Here is a 25,139-nt window from a genome sequence, read left to right as displayed (position 1 = left end):
ACAACCAATTGCTGTTCATAAGTAACAGCAAGTCTCCCACAGGTTGGATATCCCCCATATGTCTACATTTGGACCAGGTGCCTAAATAGACCCTCACCTATTTACAAGCATCTAAATTACTGTCAAGAAACCAGCAGTGAAAGTGAATTTGACCAATTTAATCGATTTAAGATATACTGAGGATGAATATTGTTGCAATTCAGACCTGTTTATAGTGTAATAGCACCATTTCTCAGGAGAGACCTGTACTTTGTGGTCCAGCCTTCCAAATCCCTTTCAACAGTAACCTATCACAGTGAAACAGAAATAAAGAGCCAGAGACTTCTCTTTGCACAATCAACTATATCTAAATCATTGCTGAAAAAGAAGTTTGCCCAACTATAAGCAGACATTTTCCAACAATAAGGAGCCTATGGTCTTTGCAGGCAATCATCCCTAGTTCATGACTTTTCTTTTCCATTAGGGTAATTTTGAACCACAGTCCTATGCAGATTGTAGATGTTAAAATAAATCAAAGATTCTGCTAGTGGAGCTCTGACTCCATCTTTTGGGCATTGCCACACTATAAGCAAAGAGGAGGAAGGCAGCACGCTGGCTGTGCCAACATTAAAGAAGTGTTTGGACCAAGCTGAGAACCAAAGCATCAAGCAGAGGTTTACCTGAAGAACAAAACTTCACCTTCTTTGGTCTTCCCCCCTGCTGTGAGGTAGGTACAGGGAGCACTGCCCTGTGACTCGCTACCTGGTTCCCAGTAAATGTATTTGCTCTGCAAAGATGCCTTGGCCAGCACTGGCAAAGCACACCAGAGCTGCATCGATACTACCTTGGAAAATGGCGTGTTGTTTCATTCACTTGTTTAAACGGACTCGACTTTTTACCTCTTCTAGTTCTGACTGTAAATACTTTTAATTGTTAAAAATACCTTCTTTGATTTCTCAGGCTTTACTCTGAAATCAGAAGGAAACAGCGATGAGCAAGTTACTCTCTCTGCAACACAGCAGCCTCTGTGCTACCATCACTGTGGTTTTTGGATGAATGGTACAATTTAGCTCATCATAAAGTGTTACTCAACACAGCAAGATAAGGCCCTTATTCAATCTCTTTACTGACAAAACAGCAATGAGTACAGAATTTTTATGATTATTTTAATTAAAAAAAGATTTAAAAAGATAAATGCCAAGAATTGGAAGGGGTGCATAATATTTGCCCCAGACCAAGCAGTTAGTGATGTACCCTTCACTAACTGTGAGATCCCACTCCCAAGCGGTTACGTGAAGCTGTTAGTTGGACCTTGATATGACACAACATAAAATACTGGGATATTACTATTAACAAAGCAAGATGTTATTGATCAGATAAAAAATGACAGGGTTCATTTATTTTCTGCCCTTCCATGTCTCTCCAGCACTACATGCTACAGAGGATGACCTTTTGACTAGGAAAAAATTCTTTGAAATCATAAACAAGAAGAATTCTATGGGTTAATGTAATAACGAAATATGGAAATTAGTCTCTTCCAGATCAATGCCAGCTGTCCAGTTCCCCTGGTGATACAGATAGTAATAATGACTTCAATTTTTGTATCACCTTATCACACTAAAACATCTTAAAGCAATTTACAAAGGATGTACAGCAGTCCAAAAGTACGGTCTGTAATGTCAATCTAGCAACTGAAAGCAAACAAAAATAAACAAGTCATCAGTTTAAAGAGTGCCAACATGTATGTCATCTTAGGGCAGGGAGTCAGCAACAGTAATATGAAAGGACATACAGAGGCCATGCGTCTCACCCAGTGCCCTCCACCTCTTTTTGGCCGTAGATATAGTCATTGCTCTTTACTTCCTCTGGGCAATTCTTTATTTCATATTCAAATCAGTTCCCTACCCCAGTCGCTGCCTTTGGAGGTTGAATGTGCACAGAACAGAGACGTCTCTTTTCAGCTCCTGGCATGCCAGTTCCTCCGTGGTTTTGGCTCAAAGCACAATGCCATTGGAAAAAATTGTCTTTGAGTCATACTATCTGCAGCAGCTTTTACAAGTTGCCTTAAATTAACTCCTTCTTGCACCAAATCCAAAGTGACATGTTGAGGCAGTGAGGAGGTGAGTAGGCAAACATCCAAATGTGGCACTTCAACAATGCAGTAAGTGACCTGAACTAAGAAAATTCGATCGTCCCCACACTTGCTTCCCCCTCCACACTCACAACAACAACATCCAACTCAGAATTGGAATAATTTTTTATTCTGGTACTAAGTCATGCCATTGGAAAGACATCACTAATGCCTGGATCAGTCACCAAAGCCAGGTAGTTCCTGAGGCCAAGGTCCTGACAACCAGGTAATGATTTCGGATGCTTCACTGTCTTGCTTCCTGAACTGTACGTATCTGAAAGGGTTATAATTTAGTTCTAAGAACTCTGCAAGAGTTATTGAACACTGAAATCAGTCACCCAGGGCAACTGTGGAGTCTCTGACTTTGGAAATATTGAAAACCTGACTAACAAGGTCCTGAGCAACCTGTTGTAGTCAGCCCTGCTTTGGGCAGGTGGTGGGAGTAGGTGATCGTCAGAGGTGCCAACGTGAGCTGTTCTGTGATTCTGTGAAACAGCCTGCATGAAGGATCTCATAATAAAGATCTATTTTCTTTGAATAACAGAAGATTAATGAAGGAAATTAATAAGCATACACGAAAGATGGTCATTTTGGCAAGCATCACGGTTAAAATAGAGACAGCTATACAGTACAAATTTGGGATAGATTTTTCAGAGAGTGCTGGATAGAATATATTATCAAGAACAGAACACACAACAAATGTAACATTTTGAAACAGTATACTGATCGTTGCTAGAACACAAGTAAAGGAACTTTACCTACATCTCAGGAAAATTTCCCAATGCTACAGAACTGGTGCTACCTCTAGATGTAGCAGCTGCCTGTGTAAAAGACACCGGGAGATTCTTTCCAAAAGCATAAAGAACCATAAAGATCACAGTCACAAACACCCAGGCCTTGGCTCTAGCTAACTGCAAGGCTGGAAACCAAAGGCTATAAAAGAAACCCCACAATTCCCTCAGTATCTGTACGCATCTTCTAGCACCTAAACCCCAGCCCTCTTACACTCAGGACAGATCAGCTGTGGAACGTTCAGAGATGCCTCGAGGGCAGACACAGAATATAAAATACTTTCCAGCTTAATAATGGATTGATGGCCTAATTTTTTCTAATATGACTTGGCTGCTGCAGTTCTCATTCGATCAAGCTGGGATTAGATGAAAATTTGAATGGAGGGAGAAACATTGCCTGCCACAGAACATTAATATGAGTATAAGCAATGGTCGGATGCGGTTGGCATTAGCCCTAGAGCAAAGAACACGGCAGGGTCCGCTGTGTCTGACCAGGAACGCTCCCACCTCCCTGCACAGGTGTAGCCCACTGCTCTCCTCCCAGAGCCTGGGACGCTGTGCCAGCTGCTGTTCTCAGACACCCAGCGGGTGCTGGACACTGGAACAGGCTCCCCAGGGAGGTGTCACAGCCCTAAGCCTGACGGTGTTCAAGAAGAGACTGGACAACACCCTCAGACACATGGTATGAACTGTGGGGTTGTCATATGCAGGGATAGGAGCTGGACTCGATGATCCTTGTGGGTCCCTTCCAGCTCAGGACCCAGAGGGGCACCAGGTGAGAAGTCTTGAGAATACACATGTGATAGAGGTGAACGAATCAGTAAGAAAGGGTTTATTAAACATGAGAAAGAACTGAAGAAAGACAGGGAACCAAGAGTTAGTAAGAAGCTGCTCTCACGCAAAACCTTGAAGAAAATTATGACTAATTTAAAGTTGATGAAAACAATAAACCACTAGGGGGAACAAATAATGTGTGCAAACTATGGCCAAGAAAGGTGATCTTGTCTCCTGAGTACAATATGAGGGGCACACCTGAATATCAAGACAAGATTCTCACTTTACTTACCATAGGGCACAGAATCCAGGAAATAAAGAACAGGCTGAAGAACATAAGGACATTAAAACATGCCCTAATGCCAGACCAACAGCTCACCGAGCCCTGCACTCAGAGTGGTGGCAGGAGATATATTTCAGGAGAGCTATTGAGAGGGCAACTTTCTGAAGACATTCCCTTTGTATCATGCCAGGATCTAGAACTGCTATACTAGGGTTATTAGAGAGTATGGTATTTCTAGCACCTACTTATTGTCCTGATGTCCATAAATTAGTCTTCTGGTCTTCCTGATACTGTGTGCTTCTGCAGCCTCCTGAGGTAGCAAATTCCAGAAGCTCACTGCCCATTTTTATCTGTTTTATATTAATTTCTAACTAATTGCTTCAAGTGTTCTCTACTTCTTGCATTGCACTGTTTAATTAACAGTTCAACATTCAGCTTATCTGTCGCTTTCATGATTTGTAAACTTCAGCTATAAGCCTTTTGATCGTATTTCTGGGAGGATTCAGCTGACAAACCTAGAAAAACTGGAACATGGGATTCACTAAGCCCCTGAACTATGCAAGATGAAAACTTTTTCAAGTTTATACTTAAATGCTGCAATCTCCCTTTAAAATTGTTGACACAACAGGATATTCTTAATTGATAGAACAATTTGCTTTTGTATTTACCTCTTTAGTTCCACAAACATTCATAATTCTAGTTCACTGGATTTTTCTACTTGAAATAGTCTGATCACAGCTTTCCTCTTCCTTACATACACTGATTGTTGGCTTCACTTCAGTGCTTAAAAACAAGCCTCCTAGGCCTTATCAAGTAAGAAGAGACACAGACTTTAATACCATTATTCAGGTGCTGTTGAGACACAAGTATAAAATTCTCATCGTATACTCAGGAAAGAAGAATTCAAACAAGAACAGGCAGAGAGAAAGGCTATGACTTCATAGTGAGGAATGGTGAAATTATGAGAGGAGGCGAGAAAAACAAATAGTCACCCATAGAATGAAAATGGCCTCACAATGGCAGCGGAGGGAGAAAAACATCAGGCAAAGAGAAGAATATTAAACTAGAGAACTAAGTTGAAAAGAGAACAAATAGATATGAATACAACTGAGGACGCTGGGTTCAGAAATATCTTGTAAAAGAAGCAGCACAAATCAGAAATCAATCAAATTTTCAGAGCAAACTTGATATGACTTCATGATTCTGTTCTTGATAACCCATCAGATCTTCTACAGTCCTAGATTTTCTGCTTTGCACATGAGAAATTAAGAGCACGTCTTTCCTTCTCATGTCAGTCTCATTACTAGTCAACCAGACACATCAGCCACTTTGTCATCCGTGCCCTGTGGCAAATCTACAGCTTTTCTTGCAAAAGCTGTTAGATCTGGCTCGCCTTACTAATCATTTTAGCCCTAAGACTGGTGCAGACACTTGGTAAACTGCAGTTTGCATCACGACCCTTTTTGTCCCACTTTAACTATCTAATATGTCATTAATCAGGGAAGACTCACTTAAAAAGTAAAAATGGATTAATTTTTCCTCAGATTCACCATGGCAGGAAACACTTTACTGATCTACATACTAACAGAATAGCAGCTGTCAGCCTATGCAAAGGAGAATTAGCTCCCAAAATTGCCATTGGTAGCTGCTGGTACTTCTGACACGATGAACAGCTCTCAACTGGGGACCAGCTTAGACAGATAGGAGACACAAGGGACACTGGTATGGAAATAGGGCAGAGGTAACAACGGTTTCTAATGAAAGGGACCAGAAGGAGCAAAGAAGACTATTTAAGACTATGAATATCAGAGATCTCCAACTGAGGAAGTTCTCCAGCACGAAGCCAGCATTCTTGTGCTTTCTCATCCTGTTCACAAGTGCAGCAAACCTCCATAGAGCTGCAGGAATTACTTTCTGGTAAGTCACGGGAATGGGAGAGGCCCCAGACTCCATTACGGCTCCACTGGAAACGCAGGAAAGCATTTGCTCAGGTATCAAATTAGCTTTGGACACACCTTTATTTGTTAACATCATCAAAGAATAAGGTTATTTTCTGGCTCTTTCTCATGCATTATTTGCTGGATCTATATGAGGCCAGCTCTACAGCAAAGTTCCTCCCAAAAACCCCTGTCATACTGGTCAATTCATGTCTGATCAAACCCAAAAAAGCAGCGATGTAAACAAAGGCACTTTCCGAATATTATCTGCATCCTTTGTCTTCACATCAGGTCTGTTTATAGTTCTGACAGAGGAAGTGATGACTATTGTTACTGCTGCCAACAAATCTACAATAAAACCAGTTTATTTCCATAAGCCGCCTCTCAGGTCACAGTTCTCCTGCATCTTTCTGCCTTCCCTTCACCCTTCTGAACGGCAAGCATGAACAAGATATGAAAGGAAAGTAACTCAACACAATCTTTAACTTAGTTGCATTTCCCAATACAAAATTATTGTCTCATGATTTACAGATATATTCCAAAGTAATTTTATTCTAAGACAATATTGGTTCCATACAGAGAAGGGAAGGGGTTAATGAGAAATTGTGCATCGTGATTACTGGAAGTGGTTCAGTAAGTAATTTACTGTACTGATGGGAACTATATTGATTCCTTACAAGTCTTGAGTAAAAGACTGTTAGACAGTCCTGGTTTTCAGCTGAACATATTCAGGACCTGATGATTTTAATAGGAGGAAATAGTAATAACTTGAATTCCCCCCTGAAATATAAATTCAGGCACAAATCATATTACGCCACTTTTCAAATGTACTGTAAAATGTGAGACAACCATTTTTAGTGCTCTCAGGAAGGACCCGATAGGACCCACAAAGTAAATTAAGGATAAATGTAAACCTTTAGCAGGCAGTCTATAAATCCACACTGCTTATTGTATATTCATTTGCCAACCTGCTTCCTGGCTGTACCAAATTATATATTATCTACAGCTATATATAAAGATATAAAGACATATAATAATGGACTTCTATTATATTGCACATCGTATTTTTTAAGAAACAAAATCCAGGACTATTGTTTGCTGGTATCCGTGTACTAGATTTATGGTCCCCCTATTCAAATAAACAACCTCAAGGTCTTTTCGGTTTGCGATGGAGTGAGTGAATCTGTCAACACCTTTGATTTTGTCCACCATCAGCGGGACACACAGTACTTCAATTCCTAGTTAATCTAATGTCGCTCAGTGTGCAACCCATTATGTATTACATATCCCATTTCTTTATTAATTAAAAAAAATCACATTAGATCTTGCCTGCTGGCAAAACTCCTGTTAATTTATTCAGGAGTAAACACACATTTGTATATTATAAGGCACAGCTACACAGAACAGATTAGGAAAGGGAAACCCAATTTGGAAAGCATTAGAATTGACTGAACTCTTTATAGCAACTCAAACAAGAGCCTTTCCTGTAACTACTAATGGTGGAGCTTACAAATATCAGTTTTCTTGCAGAAAAAAAGGATCATGTATTACCAAAAGAGAAATAACCACAAACACGCATGCACACAAAAAACCCCAACACTCATTCTTGAAGTGCCCAACCCTACTAGGGCTGGGAAATCCTTGAGATCACACAGGAGACTGTCTTACCTTCTGATATCTCTAAGGCAAAAGGGGTTCTGCAGTTCTGCCTGGAAATAGAGCTGGTGTGAGCATCCAGGAAAGGGAGCAAGTCCCATGAATTCAAAAGAAGCTGCTGCTTAATTAATTGAGGAAGGATACCTGCTCCTAGCACAGCCACGTGTACCTCCGAGCTCTCTGGAGAGCGCTGGGATGGAGCACTCGGGTGGCTGAAGCGCAGGCTCTGGGCGCCGAGGGACAGAACCCACCAGTGAATGTTGCTGCTTGTTCTCATTTCCTACTAATCATTCCATCCAATAACACAAGGGTGCTACGCCACAAAATACACACCAAGGACACAGTATGCAATGTATGGAAGGATGAGGAAAGACAATTCATTTACATGCAATATGTTGCACATTTTTGCAATGCCTTGCAAGGCGATCGCGGGGCACATCTCACTCATCCTGCGATGCTGGGGAAAGCCGCCCCTTCTTCCTCCTGATTATTCTAACCGCCATACAGCGTTCAGGCAAAAACCTACACAAAGAAATAGTATTTGCAATATGTTTAATTCATTTTCTGAGTTTCTTTTAATGCCAAACCTGTGGGAAGCAGGGAGGACCTACACAATGTGACCTGCCAGCTTACTGGACTGCATTATGAAGGCTCTGTGTTCCAGAAGAACAGAATCTGAGAACTTACATTTTCTAGTAAGAGCTTCCAAGAGCTTTATTAAATATTAAAACAAGTTTTCATATCCCAATGCTGAGGTACATACAATATTACAACATTTCCCAATCTGTAGCCCTAGCACCCTCCTGCTCCACATTGTTATCTCCAAGCAGCTTTCAGAGGTGCTTTCTTCTGTGCCTGTACCAGCTTTACCCTTCATTTTTTAATAAAAAATGGAATTGAGAAAGGTTTTGTGTTAATATTCATGATGTTAATAATTCATGTTAATAAAAATGGAAAATTAAAAGCAGCATGCTCATAGGTTAAGCACCACAGACTGCTTCAGCCCTCCTAACCTGAAGGAAGAATCAGTCACATCCCTCCTGATGTGCTTTTTGCTCTACCACTTTGCTTTGGGGGCTTTAACTGGCAGTCTGGCACCCGTTGGGCTGGACACACCACCTCTGATGGGCCCCTAACTTACAGTTTATGCTGCCTGTTTCATAACCTAGGGGAAGAAGAGTTTTCCTATTGTAAGAGTCACCTCTGTTCAATTAGATACACAGTCTTACAGATGCAGACACTAATCTTTTGCTTCATTGCTGGTTCAGTAGTAGAACAAACTTTGCAGAGCTCCTTTGCATTTATTCCAGCCTTCATTACTGTAGCTGTGAGGAGAATCAGGACATAAGGATTTTTTGCTGCTGGTCTATTCCTCCTATTAAGTACTTACACTCAACCTACAGAACATTGTGAGACCACAGTAATTTTGGATCAGAAATGAAACAGATACCTAAGTAATGAGTTATTGTACCTAATCTGTAAGCAACAAAAGTAACAGAATCTAGACCTTATTTTTTCAAATTCTGCTTCCCGTACCCCATGCATCTGACCCAGCAAGACATTTTACCATGCACAGAGAAGCAGAACCAATAATAATAATAATAATAATAATAATAATAACAACACAACACAAATGTACAGGAGCCTCACCAGAGGCTGCAGACTGGCACTGTGGTCCAAATGGAACACACAGCCCAGCCCCCTGCCCTGGCTGTGGGTCCCACACTCCCAAGGCAAAATAAAAGCACATTTTCCCCTACAAGGTGCAGGAAGGCAGGAAGACATTGTGTGATCTTTTGTAGAAAAACCCCTAGAGTCATAGGATCATAGAACAGCTTAGGTTGGAAGGGACCTTCAAAGGTCATCTAGTCCAATCCCGTGCAATGAGCAGGGACATCTTCAACCCTTCTGCTCTCCTACTCAGACTGGGGCATCAAGAAGCAACTCCAGGCACCGAGCTAAATGCACAGCTACAATAAAACGAGGAACAGGATGTTTAGGCGCCTCCAGGCTTTTTTGGCAGCCACACAACGGGCTGTTCTGGATGATAATTCAGGAATTCAGTTTGCAATCCCAGGCATCACACTGAGGTCCTGCATTAGATGTAATGGGATCTGTGCATGCCGCTCACTCTCTGGATGCTCAGCAGCACACACTTAGAAAGGAGCTTGGGAGCAAAGCAAGAATATAACAATGCTTTCCCAATATACTCCCTCAGCCTCCAAAAGCTTCTAGTTTCGGGACTAATTAAGAAAAATAGAGCTGGCTAATGAGCTCCAGCTGAGCCTAAGGTCCGTATATGGCTTCCAGTGACTATAGCAATACCTAGAGCTGCTTGTGAGAGGAACCTCACCCAGCATCTTGAAATGGCAGAACAATTCTCCCATTCCCAATGGGATTTGATCCAGCAAGAAGGAGCAAAACAAGAAATGAGTGCTGCAAGGTAAACCTAAGCTAATCTAAATGATAAATTAGTTCAATAACGAGGCTAATTCACAATCAGAGTCATCAAGCAGTGAAATGGGTGATTCTCAGGTCCTTGTGGTCTTTAAATGAAGGTTTTGGAATAGAGTTGAGAGGAGCTTGGGTTACTGGGGTCTGTACAAGAAGGAAGCAGCAGTACTGGGGTCTGGTTACCTCTGCATGAGACCCAGCATCTCAAAAGGTCTTGGAAAAAGGTGTAAGAAAGAGGAAGAGGAAGAAAAGGAAATGTATATAAACCAAACAAGTATTAGTAAACTCCCACACCTCAGGAAATTGTTTAGCTTTTTAATATTTATATTATGTTGTCTTTCTGATAGCTTCAGTGGGTTTTCTTTATACGATATCTTTTTTTCTCTTTCAGAGAGTCTGCATCACTTCAGAACAGCAAACATTAAAGCACTGTATTATGTATGAGTCTTCAGGTACACCTGGTTTTTAAGAAAGAGTATATGGAGAGGACAACACATTTGAACACAACATGATCCACCTCCAAGTCTTTTTGCTAAAGATACACCAAGTTGAGCAAACACTAATCAAACAATAAAGTCAGATTAGCAAAAAAGCAACAACTGTCGATAGTGAATGTATTATAACCCTAATCAACAATTTGCATATAATGATTTATACAGGAATAAGACTAGAAACTATCACCACAGAAATTTCTCATGGTAATACTGAAGACCAGCTCTCCAAGCAGACCCAAAGAGCAGATGACACACTGTTTAAGCACAGTGCTTGTCCTTACAGAATATGTATGAGGTATTCATGACGCACTGGTTAAGTCCAGGGCCAGACACTTTCCTGATGCAAAGAGTGACTATTCTGACAAGTTCAACAAAGATGCATCTACTCAGATCAGAGTTCAGCCACAATATACAAAATCATTTTTCCACTGGTTTACACACATACAGAAAACAAAGAAAACTAATACATCATTTTCAGCCTGGCAAAACTTTCCCAAACCACTAGAGTCTAGAGAACGTCTTCTGAGTACTAACGCTGAGAACAAATGTAATCCTTAGTCAAGTGCTAAATTGTTTATCTTCATCTGCATTCATTAGCTTACACTCAGTCCTCGATGCAAAAGCCAAATCATTTTAGGGTTAGTTTCAAATGTAGTTTTGGTTATGCACAAAATACAATTTCTTGTTTCTACATGACAAATAAACTTTTAGGCTTAACACTCTTTCCTGGGTTGCAGATCCATGTCTTGTGAAACTCCAGCAAGTAACAACAATCACGTAGCAAGATCTGAATAGCAGCCATACAAACCCTAAAAGCAACAACAGATACTAAGAAATTATTTACTTTATCTTCCAGTGTATAATTAAAATTCTAAAACAAATATCCTGATCTGTAAAGACTCTTTGCTCAATTCACTTATATTTCTTCTGTAATGTTCTCCTCTGAGTCCTCTTTGCAATACACATTGTGCTTAGTTTTCCTCACCAGTGTTTTTTCTTCCCACTGGAACAAGTTATTTTCTGCGGTTTTCTCAGGCTGCAAAGCTTCCCTGGTTAAGCACTATGTTGTGCACCATGTGAGCACTGACAGTGTGAAATCCTGTCAATACTCCAGAAGTAAACCAGCTGGACGGTAAGTAGGATCACAGCTGTCTATAGATTGAACTATCAGCTACAAATCCTTTGACACAGTTGCATAAGAAGCTGATCTAAACCAAGTTATTTCTAGCCTGCTCCCAAGCAATTTTCTGATGACCTTGAAGATGGGAAGGCTAAGATTCTTTCTGCAGCACAGCAAGCCCTGGGCACTCACAGTCATGTCCTCAAGACCTTGTATTTGCTCTCAGCAGCCAGATGTTACTTAAACGATAAGGAGATCACATAAGGTCCATTTATAGTGGTGTAGGAAACATTTTTATTATTCAGCTAGCACAAAAAGGACCTGGGGTCCTGGTGGATACCAGGCTGAACATCGGCCAGCAATGCGCCCTTGTAGCAAAGAAGGTCAATGGTATCCTGGGCTGCAGTGGGCAGAGGGTTTCCAGCAGGTGAGGCCACATCTGGAGTCTCGAGCCCAGGGCTGGTCTCCCCAGTACAAGGGAGACTCGGACGTACCAGAGCAAGTCCAGCAAAGGGCCATGAAGATGATTAAAGGATTGCAGCATCTGTCAGATAAGGAAAGGCTGAGAGAGCTGAGACTGCTCAGCCAGGAGAAGGCTCAGGGGGAGCTTTTCAACGCATGTAAATACCTGATGGGAGGAGCAAAGAGGCAATGAGCACAAACCATAACATGAGAAGCTCCATTTAAAGAACCTTTTTACTGTGAGTGTGCTTGAACACTAGAACATATATTCAGAAAAGCTGTGGAGTTTCCATTGTTGGAGATGCTCAAAACTGATGGGACACAGTATAGGTCAACCAGCTCTAGCTGACCCTGCTTTGAGCGTAGGGGTGGACAAGATGACCTCCAGAGCCACCTTCCAACCTCAGTGACTTTTTAATTCTATTCCATGAAGGTGTAGAGCAGCAAATCTGGCTGCCTGAACTTTGAGAGATTTAGCAAGGTCACAATTAGCAGCTACTGAATACAAGAGTCCTACATAATTTGTGTATCAATATATTCAATTGAAATGTGCAAACCAAGGAGACAGGTGACAAAATACATAGCTACTTGGAACCTCACGCAAAATTGTTCATATACTAGTGTACACCACCTGCAGCATCCCTCCGTAGGAGCATCCAGACACTGGGCTTCTCTAAAGGAAATGCTACAACTAGGAAGGTTAGAAAGGCAGAAGGATGGGGGCTATTAAGCGTGTAAAACAGATACATATATATTTTAGTGCTTTGAAGGTCACCTGATGTCACATGCTCTGAAAACAGGACTGCAGCTGGTTCCAAGAATGTGTATTCCCCACCACTGTCCATTCCAGTAAATTAACCTGTGCTACCATTATCTAGGCACTGGAACTCAGACATTTCTACTATCAAATCACACCAGTGGTTTCTGGGATGATTCTGGCCCAGGCCATTTAATGCTTCCCCAAAAACTCCCAGGTGCGGTTCAGGATCACGCAGAGGTCGGGGGCTGTTCCCCATAGATGGTGTGAACGCAGCCATCCTGTCCTGAAGAGTAAAAGCCCTTAGCAGCATTGGCACGAGACATCCCATACTAACTAGCCTCAATGCTAAAAGATGTTTGAGGAACCATCACCAACATCAACATGGCAACATTACAGAGCCACCAGCTCTACTAACATAGTACATCTGCTAAATAAGGGTCTGTTTAATCGTAAAAAACAAGAGGACTTGATGATTTCTTATCTCTTCCTGAAGAGTAAAAGCATAAGCTGGTTTCTCTGAAAGCAAAAATTCAGAGGTGAGACAAAATTATTTCCTTCCTTGTGATTTCTATGTGTCCATTGGCAGAAGTCAGAGCAGTTGGAAAGGATTTCCTCTGCTGTTTCTTACCTGTTCTAAAGTATTAAATAACTTTATTCTCTCAACTGTGGAAATCAGGAAAAGCAATGAGAAATCTGTTCAGTTAAATTTTTAATGACCATGGCAATTTTATTTTTCACTTCTAGGCATTTGAAGGATTCTGCTGTTTTCAGAGCCATCTCAGCTCTTATGCCACATGAAAAGGTGTTCCAACATTTCCAAACACTGGAAATGAGGAGAAAGAGAAGAGGTGTAAATGATGGTGATACTGTGCTTGAGGAAAGCAACAACACATTTCTCCAAGGAATGCTGTTTCTGTTAAGTCCCGTAAGAGACAATGTGTGAAAAGGAGCCCAAAAAGCAGTAATCTCAAGTCCAACTTTGGATTATTTCTGAAGGGCAACATGCTGCATATCACATTGCACAAGTCAGAAGAGCTGTCAAGGCTTTTTACACATATATTCTGCCTGATTCACAGGGACCATTAATTATAGTTGTAGGCTAAGTCTGTATCAGTTCACTCATGCTTCTTGGGCACACCCTTGATGTGTTCTGCAAACCCGACCTCTAAGCCAGCGCTGCTGCTGAAGCACTGTGAGGTCACATAGGAAAATGCTAACAAATATTGGTCTCCTCCTACCTGCAAGTATAGTCAGACCGCTGGCCTACATCCATAGCTTTAAGGCAAGGGCAATAAGAGCATCTGAGAAAGAGAGGAAGACTGACAAAAATCCAGTATTTCAAAGGATAGTTCCCAGATTTTGGTTTTTACCTAACTGCAATAATTAATGGGATAAGATATCATTCCAAACTTGGGATAAACACCATGTAATAAAAGTAAATCACCTTCCTACAACTCTGCAGACCAAACATCTTCTGCAAAGTGACTTCCCCAGCATGGGAAAGCACCTGCTTGTTGCTGGCCAAGAGCCTCCTGCTGTTGCAGTGTGTCTGGGTAGCAGCAGAGCTGCTACACAGCAGCTGTAACAGAAGCATGCACAGATAGCAAGAAAACTACTCTGCTCAGTCACAAAAATGGTCGATATGAAGACAGTTACTAATGATTTGTACTGTTAGGGTTCCTCAAAGGTACAAAGCTGTTAATAAGAAACATTCTTATTACCACTTCCCGCTCTAAGCTTTGAGATTCACTGTAGGTATTTTCATTTGGCTTTAAAGCACTGCACTGAGCACTGTAAAAGATGTACCTGGAGACGTGATGGAAGAGGTTAGAAAGAACCACAATGATAGGATTTTCGAAAGGTCCTGACTTAGACCTACACACATGCCGACAACAGAAACATCTGCATCTACAGAGGAGCGTCTCCTGAGATGAGACCTTGTAGCACATCAGAACTGCCAGCCATTCAGTGCGCTCCCCAAGCTTGCAAAACCTTTTGCTAAACACTTGTCTAGAAAAGAGAATCAATTTAAGTCTGCCTTGAGAAGTCCCAGAATTATTGGGGGAAACGGCTTTTAGAGAGCTGAAGGACAGATCAGTGCCCAGCTAACCAGGTTCTGAGCATGGAAATGTTTCCCCCTATGACTGACTTGTGCAACGCAACCCAGGGTTTTCTGAAAGCAAGAGAGACCTGCGCTCTGATATGGAGTATCAGATAATCTGTTACATGAAACAGCCTCTACAAAACGAAGTGATTTAAAAAAGAGAGAGAGAGGGAGACTCTTATTTCAAATCCAGGAGCAGTTTGTGGGAAATCCATGTTCCTAGATAAGGATTTTTACTAGTGTGATAAAGTAAAATACTGCCCCATTTACATTTACCTACTTGAGTGTGAACTCATGCAAAGTGTTACGCATAACTGAGGCATTCATGCTCTCATTCATATTTTATCTCTTCAGTTTTAATAAGCTGTTTATTACAAAGTTATTTTCACATGGTCTTTGTTCTGAATTTGTTATAAGGCCTGCCTGGATGTTATCACAGTAGTGCTTCAAAACAGAGAGGAGTATAAAGCCATCAAATGACAAATGCAACAAAATTTCAGGATATTATTCATTATTTTTAATAATAAAAACTCAATAGTATACCAAAACGAAAATTGTTCCCATTAAAGCAATTTTATTGTAGAGTCATTAGGCTGTGCAAAGCTAGAACAGCATTTGCCTAAGGAGACTAAACTGCTTCTCTACCAGTTAAGTTTCTCTCTATCTTCTCACACAAGTTGTCTCCAGGGTCTTTCTTAAAATTCTTGTATAGTCAGGTGATCCTGTTATTTTTTATTCTTTTTTATTATTTTGGGATTGTGGTAAAAATCCACACAAGTGAAAAGACAAATAAGTATAATTTTTCCTGAGCTTTCTTACCACCCTAAAAGAGGAATAAAGAATTTGCATCCTCCTCTCTAACTGCTGCATTCAGTCCAGCAGTGATGTGGCAGGAAGACAGTAAGTACATTATTTCTCCTTCCATTAAGTTCTATTTCTACACAGTCTTATATACTTACAGGAATTGGAAACATGATCGGTTGAGGTGGAGATCTATGGTCCAGAATTCTCTTGTTCTAACCTGGACTCATTGAAGACTTCTGTAACCCCACCTGGTTCAGTGTTTCAGCAGCACATGGGCTTGATATGAGTTACGTTATTCACACCACAAGTTCTGAAAGTAATGTGGCATGTCTAATAAGCTATGTAGAAGATTTTTAAGTTAGAACATCACACCTCTCACCATCTTGTTGAGAGGCAACAGTCAACACAAAAGAGTTTGACCACAGCTATTCCATTTTACAAAGGCACTGGAGAGAGCCCTAGTTGTCCCCTTGCTTGGAACCTGCCCTGACTCCTGCTTTTATAGCTCTGTGAAGCTGCTGCCTGACAGCTGGCAGAGATACAGCTCCCCTCCCCAGGGGCCAATTACACGGAGCATTTCCAGTACACGACCACAACACAACACAACCTGAGGCACAACGGGGGAGTCATCGGGACAAAGATCTGTGATCTCCCCACAAACTAAAATTGCACGGGATGGTAACAGCTGCACGCCGATATTTCAAACTAGAGATGAAACCCTGCCTGGATGCCCCTGGAGCAGGAAAGAACACATCAGTCCACAAAGACACACTGCTTTACTGCCCCTAGGAGCGATAAGGAACCACTGAGAGAACTTAGTATGCTGGCAAGAATTGCAAGAGGACACAAAGGCATCCACATCTACTTTGAGGGCAAATTCAATGCACTTCGAAGTTAATTCACTTTCAATGTGGTTCGACAACCAGATGACATACAAAGTTTATGGACATGAGGCATGTTAGTGCAAAACAACTGGAAGCTGAGTCAAACTAACTTGTTGTCCACGTTGGGCCACTGCAGCTGCTATTAGTTCCAGTGCTTTGCAATAACCTCCTGCAGAGGACAATTACGTGACTGGTGACTGTGGTTTACAGAAAACAAAAAAAGTTCAATATTCCAGCTATGATTCTGGTCCAAGGTCAAACTTGGCAACTTCACTTCTCTGCACTCAGAGAAAGCCATTAGTTATTGAAAAAAAGCCAGCTGCATATTTTTCCAAAAAATCGCATATCAGTCTACATTTAACAAGTCCTCAAATTCTTTGGGAAAGCCTTTTTTATCATTTTGATATATTCTTGAGAGATACTATCAAAAGATACTGCTTCCCACAGTCTCTTGCTACCAATTATAATTGCAGGTTTGTACCAGTGAGTGTTTCACAGACTACGATTGTTTATACTGTTCTTTTAGTGTGGGTAATTCATTGAGGTACAGAACGGATCCAGCACATCAGAGCTTTTGCCATGCAAAAGTGTTAACAGCACTGCAGTTTACAGCTTTTCTTTGTTTTTTCTGCCAGATGGATGATCATATTGGTGTAACAGTTCCCAGCGACTTTTGCAAGTCAGCAATAGACTGTGCACAAGATTTAGTGGCTGCTGTTTAGCTGGAGCTTGCTAACATAAAGAGTATGCAAATACTTGCTCACTACTGAAGGAGTCACTCAGACAGGATGTAAAAAAACATACTCTACTTTGCCTTAAATTTTCAAGACTACTATGACTAAGAAGAGACGAAGTCTCCCTCTTTTCCTGTAAGGTGTATTCTGACATCTGGCATTCCAGAACAAGTAATAAATGCTCAGATACTGCAATTGTTATTTCACCGACAACTAACTAGCTCTCTAATAAAAGGAAAACACAAACTGAGAGTCAGTCCTGAAGCACACCTGGTGAAGATGAACAGTCTGTCAGAGTGTCCAAGTTTCTCTTTTAGTGAATTTCCCTGTCAGCTAAAGCCTTCACATTAGCTGCATTTTCCTGGAGAGTCAGATACATTTTTGGTAAACACAGCAATGGAATGCAAAGTTATTGATAAGCATAGATGGACATCTCCGGAGAGGGGCAATGAGAAACTGGTGACCAAGAAACTGACCAACTGTGTATAACATCCCATTCACGTGAATACTTCATATAAAAGTGGGAGATCACGAGGATCTCGTTCCTTTTTTTCCTTATGGCCGACATTAGGAGAGGACCTTGCTAGTCATCCCTGCAAACTGAGGCCTAGTGACAGACTGAATCCAGCTCCGGTTGGCTGCAGAATCCAGTCCAGGACTTCAGGTGCCAGCTCTGCAGTTGCTGAGACTTTCAAGATTGGTTTTGTATATTTTGTATTATTTTCTCTATTCTTTCAGTAGCATTAGTAAAACATTTTTAATTTTTCCAACTCTCTTCTCTCTGTCCTTCTTTTCCACCCGATCGCCTGTCCTGAGTGGGAAAGGGGGAGAGGGAGGGGCAAAAAAGGGGGAAATGGGGGATGGGGAGGAGGTTAACAATACATCTGCCAGGGTTTTATTGTCACTCCGCAATCTAAACCCTCTACACAGAGAAATGAAACCCAGACATCATTCATCAAGCTCAACAAAATAAAAAGTCTCTGTGAGCTCTTCAGAAGTGGTGTCTCCGAAGGTCAGAACTATATTGCAACAGTAGGGATCTGTAAGTAAATACTGCAAGTTTTTCAAAGCAGACTTCCATCAATGTTGACAGAAATATCTCAAGCACCACCAGTCTGGATCACATAGGAAAACTGAAACAGATCCACATGGACCCACTGTGCTTATTTAGGCTGCATTTTCTGGATGTAAAAGTATTTGTGCCAACAAATAACCCAGATAATCCATTTTTCAACTAAAATATTTACTGAGTATGAATATAAACTATGAACTCAAGAGGCGCATAGTCTCCTGCTCCATGAGACTGGTGGGGGTTTTGTGTGTTTGGTGGGGTGGGGGTGGTTTGGTTTGGTTTGGTTTTTACATACCCTTATTACTCCTTCACATCTTAAAATGCTCATCTCTCCCAGTATAAAACACAACATCATCACTAAGCACATGAGAAGTCAGTATTAAAGCTGTGCTGCTCAGATCTCAGAGATCAGGACATGTCAGCTTTCAGGTTGCACGACCGCTTTTATCTCTGTCCTTTACTCAGACGTATTTCCACAGAGACCTCGGCTATGTTTTCATACAGTGGCTGCTCAAACACACGAGTGATCCTGCCTTGTGGAAGGCTGCGAACAACTGTCGGAGGGCAGGAGGGAATGAGGAGGAAATACACTTGTCCTGCACCCACCCTCCTCCCCAAGCACGACTGTTGGACAAAGGGAGGATTCCAGGGTAGATGCATCTTTGGCCTGATGTAGCACACTCACAGCTACTTTGCCGCTTTAAAGATGCACACAGAATTTATCTGAAAACTATGTTTAGTGAGGTTTGAGAAAGAAATCATGAAAATTATTACAGCACATGAGAGCAAAAGTCACATAGCACACATCCCTGTGGTTGAGTGGGGAAAAGTCCAAGGCAGATTCTATGATTCTATAATGTGATCTTTTGGGATTTCAGTAAAGCCTTCATTACTGTCTTTCACAGTATCCTCCTGGACAACATGTCCAGCACACAGCTGAGTAAACACACAGTGCGGTGGGTGGGCAATTGGCTGATGGGCTGGGCTCAAAGGGCTCTAGTAAATGGGGTTATGTCAGGCTGGCAACCAGTCACTAGTGGGGTTCCACAGGGATCCATTTTAGGGACAGCACTCTTCAATGTCTTCATAAATGACATGGACGCAGGACTTGATGGAATACTAAGTTTGCTGACGACACAAAATTGGGAGTAGCTGTTGACACTCTGGAGGGCAGAGAGGCCCTGCAGAGGGATCTGGACAAATTAGAGAACTGGGAAATCACCAACCGCATGAAGTTCAACAAGGGCAAGTGCCAGATTTTGCACCTGGGACACAGCAACCCTGGCTGTGCATGCAGACTTGGGGACGAGATGCTGGAGAGCTGCCCCATGGAGAGGGATCTGGGGGTTCTGGTCAAAAGCAAGTGGAACATGAGCCAACAGTGTCCCTGGCAGCCAAGAGGGCAACCGTGTCCTGGGTGCATCCAGCACAGCATGGCCAGCGGGCAGGGAGGGGATTGTCCCGCTCTGCTCTGCACTGGTGCGGCCTCACCTGGAGCACTGTGTGCAGGGCTGGGTGACACAGGATAAAAAATGACAAAGAGCTACTGGAGAGTGTCCAGAAGAGGGCTACAAAGTTGGTGAAGGGTTTGGAGAGAAAACTGTATGATGAGCAGCTAAAGTCACTTGGTTTGTTCAGCCTGGAGGAGACCAAGGGGAGACCTCATGGCTTCCTCACAAGGGGAGGAGGAGGAGCAGGTGCTGAGCTCTTCTCTTTAGTGACCAACGACAGAACCTGAGGGGATGGCAGGAAGATGTGCCAGGGGATGTTTAGGTTGGACATTAGAAAAGGTTCTTCACCCAGAGGGTGCTGGAGCACTGGAACAGGCTCCCCAGGGCGGTGTCACGGCCCCAAGCCTGACAGTGTTCAAGAAGAGACTTAAAAACACCCTCAGACACATGGTGTGAACTGTGGGGTTGTCATATGCAGGGACAGGAGTTGGACTCGATGATCCTGGTGGGTCCCTTCCAACTCAGAATATGGAAACTGCATATTCAACCTATTATTTGTAAGAAATGAAACTTACTGATAATTATTTTCTATATAAGGAATGATAGTGTCCTTCTAGTTCAAAAAATTCATTTTTAAATAAAGCAATAAGAGAAGAAAACGAAGTATCCTAATAATAGTATCCTCTAGATTCACAGAATAGCAGCTGCGCCTCTAAGCAGACATTCCCTTCACAAGGAAAAAATTGCAATGCAGCCGATAGAGAGACTCACCACAATTAGGCATTGCATACATTCCTAACAAAAGAGACCAAATACATGTTTCGGTACACACATACAGCACAGGTGTTGATGACTATGATTATAGCTGCGTGATACCTTCCATAATCACCAAGTGTTGCTGAACCACAACTGCTGAAGCTGAAAATTTCTCTGTCAGTTATTTTGCATCACATTCATTTTTGGTGGGCTTCATTGCTGTTGCCAAAACTTCAATGGTTTTCAATAGAAGGTCAGGGAAAATACTTACAGTTCACGTAAAATAACGAAATAATTATTGGGAGGAAGAAAAAAAATAACAGTTTCTATCAGAAAGTACAACTTGAGAGTAAGTCCTTGTGCCAACATACTGTCTTTGTGAAGATCAACATAAATTTGTTCATGTTAGGACCTTTAAAGCATTTCAGTGTGCAACCAGTCAACAAACCCACTCAAAAAGCCATTTCAAGTGATTATGCATGCTCCAAGCCCAGGCTAAGGGACACAGTCATCCAGGCCAAGCAGTGTCTCTGTGGAGCCAGACACAGGAGAAGAAAACTGTCCCTTCTGTACTTGTAAAGGTTTCCACTACTAGAAACGAAGACTGTCCAATAGAAGGACTAACAATACAAAAAAAAGCAAGAAAAAAAAATTAAAAGACTAAGACTAGGACAAGAAAATGATGGAAGATCACAGTTAGGTATGGCCAAAATAGAGCTGAATTTGCAGTCTTTAGAATGGACATTCATCAGTACCCAAAGCCAAAGACTCTCAAGGCTTCCTCTACTATCAGCCAGTTGCTGTGAAATTCACTGGCGAAACAAAGCTCTCAGTGACCTGCAGTGACTGGTCCCTGTAGAAAATCACAAACCATCAAACACACCTGCAACCACCATAAGGAGTCAGGGAGAGCTCCACTGAGGCCAGCTCTGGCAATGAGCAATGTAGGAACCAATGCAGATCAACACCGTGAGCTAAAGCTGCAGTTTGCGGGCGCACATGCATTGAGATACGAATTCCTCCATCACAGTATCACACACCATTCCCTCATAAGGCTCCACCTTGCTCGCGGTGTGGAAGGAAAACTGCTCATGAATACTCCATATAATCCTTCATCCAGCCTGAGAGCTGTACTCAGGCAAAGCCATGGTGTTCTGCAACAGTGCGGATCTACAAATTATGAAAGCGATATTAAAGATGCAGAAAATTAGACTCTGACGATTCAGTGTCAGTGTTTCTCCTTGAACCATTCACATAGTAGTTTAAGATTTAGCCTTGTCAAAAAAAAAACAAGTCTTGTACAATTCTATGACCAACGTATTCTTTTGACCTGAGCAGGTAACTGTTTCTGCTTTTGTTAAAGAAAATTCATGCACCAAGATAAAACCTCCCGGAAGCCTGCAGTCCTGAATTACTTTTCTGAATGGACACCAGAGAACACCTGAACTTCACCATCTGAATACCTCAAGAGCTTTTGCAAAAACTCACACCCTGAGATTAGGTAACCTATTTAAACCCGAAGAAGACACAAGCACAGAAGAAAAGCAATGGCATTTGCACTGGTAGAATGCACTCTTGCCTAAAAATGGAACAAACATAGCCAGTGTGAACCCTCCTTCACTCTAGATTGATTTGATGTCTGCACGTTGCAGCTCCAAGTCCCATCCCAGGACACAGCAGCAGATCAGGAATCCTTATGGCACTACTCAAGAGTCTCCCAGCAGGCTGTAGGTTCTGGTACCTGTCCCAGTAAGAGACCATCACATGCAGCTTCAGCAACAAACGTCTATCTGATCTACAAAGAATGTGTAAATGGACACGGAAAAAAATGGTATTAGTAGACTATATGGGGAACCATGTACAGAAATGCTACGTAAGAAGGGATTTAAAGGAACTACAGGTATTTGAGCATGTATCAGCATCCCACTGGACTTCAGAGAAATGTGTAACAGATTGTTTACAGACAACATCTTTGCATATGTCACATTCACCACATTTGCAAAATTCAGGTCACAGGGGAGTTGTAAAAGAAGACGGGGGAGGATTTTATATCTCAGAGTCAGACTTTCTATATTACATGAATCTAGCCTAACATGCTCTCTGGTCAAACACAGGAAAGTAAAAGAGATTCAAACCCTAGGAGGGCTGTCAGGAAAATACACATTACACATACAAATTACTAACTGGTTCTACCATGCAGTTGCCTAAGTACTTACCCCACATGTGATGTTTACAAGAGAGGTACATCTAGTAGCATGCAGGACTGCTCACATCCAGCTTCAAGTGGGAATACATAGATAAGTTGCCCTTATATCAGCAGTTTTACCCTAGATCTTGTCTGACATACTGATTGAACAAGTAGGAAAAACCAGCTGTAGAGCTCAAGAACAGCTGGGTAACCGGCAGATTATTTTATCTTTAGTTTTGCTAATTAGTTTCTCCCACTATGTGGGGTGTCTGGTTCAAAGCTCGTTCGAGCTTCCCAAGGTCTTTTCTTCTGAAGGCCTGGGCTCCCAAGTAGAATAACAAAACCACATCACCCCCTACCCAAACCCACACAACGAGATTGCAGAGTATACCAGAATCTAGAGACTGCAGGTATTTCTGCTAAAGGACCACAGGGACTGTGTAGCCTGGGTGCTGCAGGCACACACACTTACCATGTATTTTTCCATCCACCTTTCCCATCTTTTAAAACGTTGACTTTGTCAGTATCTACCCTTTTTCCTAGTAAGCACTTCCACTGCTGAATGACCTGCAAAGCCGGGATTCATTTTCTGATTACTGAATCACTCAAGCTTCCAATTTCAGCTTTTGATCGTACATTGTTGTCCTGCTAAGTCCCTATACCCAGTTATCAAGTCACTTATCAACCCTCCTTTCAGCAGCTTCATCTCCTGCAACATGACAACACAGGGCTCATCTTCCAGGCTTGGGAAAAGGCTGGGCTCCGCCTTCCATCTACTTCTAGGCTCTTCTTAGAATTAAGACATCACAACTGGACACAGTATCATGTAGGAGACTTAAGCGACCTGACCTGTGTATGTTACAACAGTTCCTGCTATTCAGTACAACTTTTATAACAAGAGATTACATCAGTCCCATTAGCTTTGTGTTCAGGGTACATGTAATGTGCCTGCCTAGAATAACTCCCAACTGATTTTCTTCTTTGAAAAAGACATTTGGCTATTCAATAATACAAATTTTGTCAGAAACATTTAGCTAGATTATTTATACCGCGCTTGTACCATTAACCTGTCCTGCTAATTGCTTCCTACCACATCAACTGCAACACTTGGGCAACCAACACAGAAAGTCTGAACAATGCTGCACAACCAGCCAGCCCAGGGGACACCAATAAAGCCCTTTTTCATCGGTGTCTCCCTGCTGCGCACAGGCCCCTGTCCGTGAACCAGCCTCACTCCAGCACGCAGCCTACAGAATTAAAAGGCACAGGTTTAATTACAATTTCATGTGATCCTAAGCTGTATGGGTGAAAAAAAAAAAAGCTACTGCATTCTGCATGGCAGCTCTTAACTACTAAACTTGTGCCAATGCCAATGGAAAGCAAAAAAGAAAGAAAAGCACCAGGTTAGTTTGACAGGCTGGACATCAAGATGACTGGTATTAACCATACAGTGCAATTCTTTGTTGACAGAATCCCAAATCAACTGTTCCATTATTTTGGCAGAATTGGTAAGAGGCTAACAGGTCTGTAGCTCCTTGTGTTGAGTGTAATAAAAAGAAAAAAAACCCAAACTATCATTTTTTTAACAGAAAAGAATCTTTCTCCATGAGACAGACTTGGAATGAGTCAGCATGATATGGGTTTGAATATGGCTTAATGTGACATAAAAAAGGACAGTACACATCTGTGAATGGCAAATTTAGAGGCAGACTAGCTTAGGATAAAGGTTACAGGTGACATTCATCACAGTCAAGCTGTCTTTTGTTTGGTTTTGATAAGCCAATATATGACAAGCTTTATCTACATGCGTATAACATCCATAAACCAATGGACACAAGCAGTTTAGCTTTGCAATTTAACCAATGCTTGACAGTGGATTGGATTGCAGTACTTCATAGGTTTGATATGCTCGTTACAGATTGTCACATTCCTGGCATTTCTCCAGACAGTGTTTATACTTAACAACAGCAACAAAAAATTAGAACATGTAACAAATATTTCCTTATAGGCCATTTGGGATTATTCCACATTTGGCACTTTTTTATGAACAACCTTATTAATCCTTCTTCAGGTTCCAAGCAGTTATATTTAGACCAAGAACACGTACTGCAAGATAAAAATCTACATAACCTGCGCAAAACAAACAATAAAAAGTGTAGATTAAAAATTACAGTCAAGGAAAACCTTGACTAAATAGAACATCTGTGCCGATATTCAAAACCCAACAGGACATGGTCCTGGACAATCTGTTGTAGCTGATCCTGCTTGGGCAGGGCGGCTGGAATAGATGATCTAAAGTTCCCTT

The 25,139-nt window shown here is 41.8% G+C and overlaps 1 protein-coding gene across 2 annotated transcripts in view; it reads right to left on the bottom strand.

The window, feature by feature from the left end:
* SAMD12 (sterile alpha motif domain containing 12) overlaps positions 1-25,139 on the bottom strand; it is a 146,534-nt gene that overhangs the window by 83,502 nt on the left and 37,893 nt on the right. The window lies entirely within an intron of this gene.

This window comes from Nesoenas mayeri, assembly GCF_963082525.1.
Source record: "Nesoenas mayeri genome assembly, chromosome: 2".
In the NCBI taxonomy this organism is placed as follows: domain Eukaryota; kingdom Metazoa; phylum Chordata; class Aves; order Columbiformes; family Columbidae; genus Nesoenas; species Nesoenas mayeri.
This window is presented reverse-complemented; position numbering and strand designations above follow the sequence as displayed.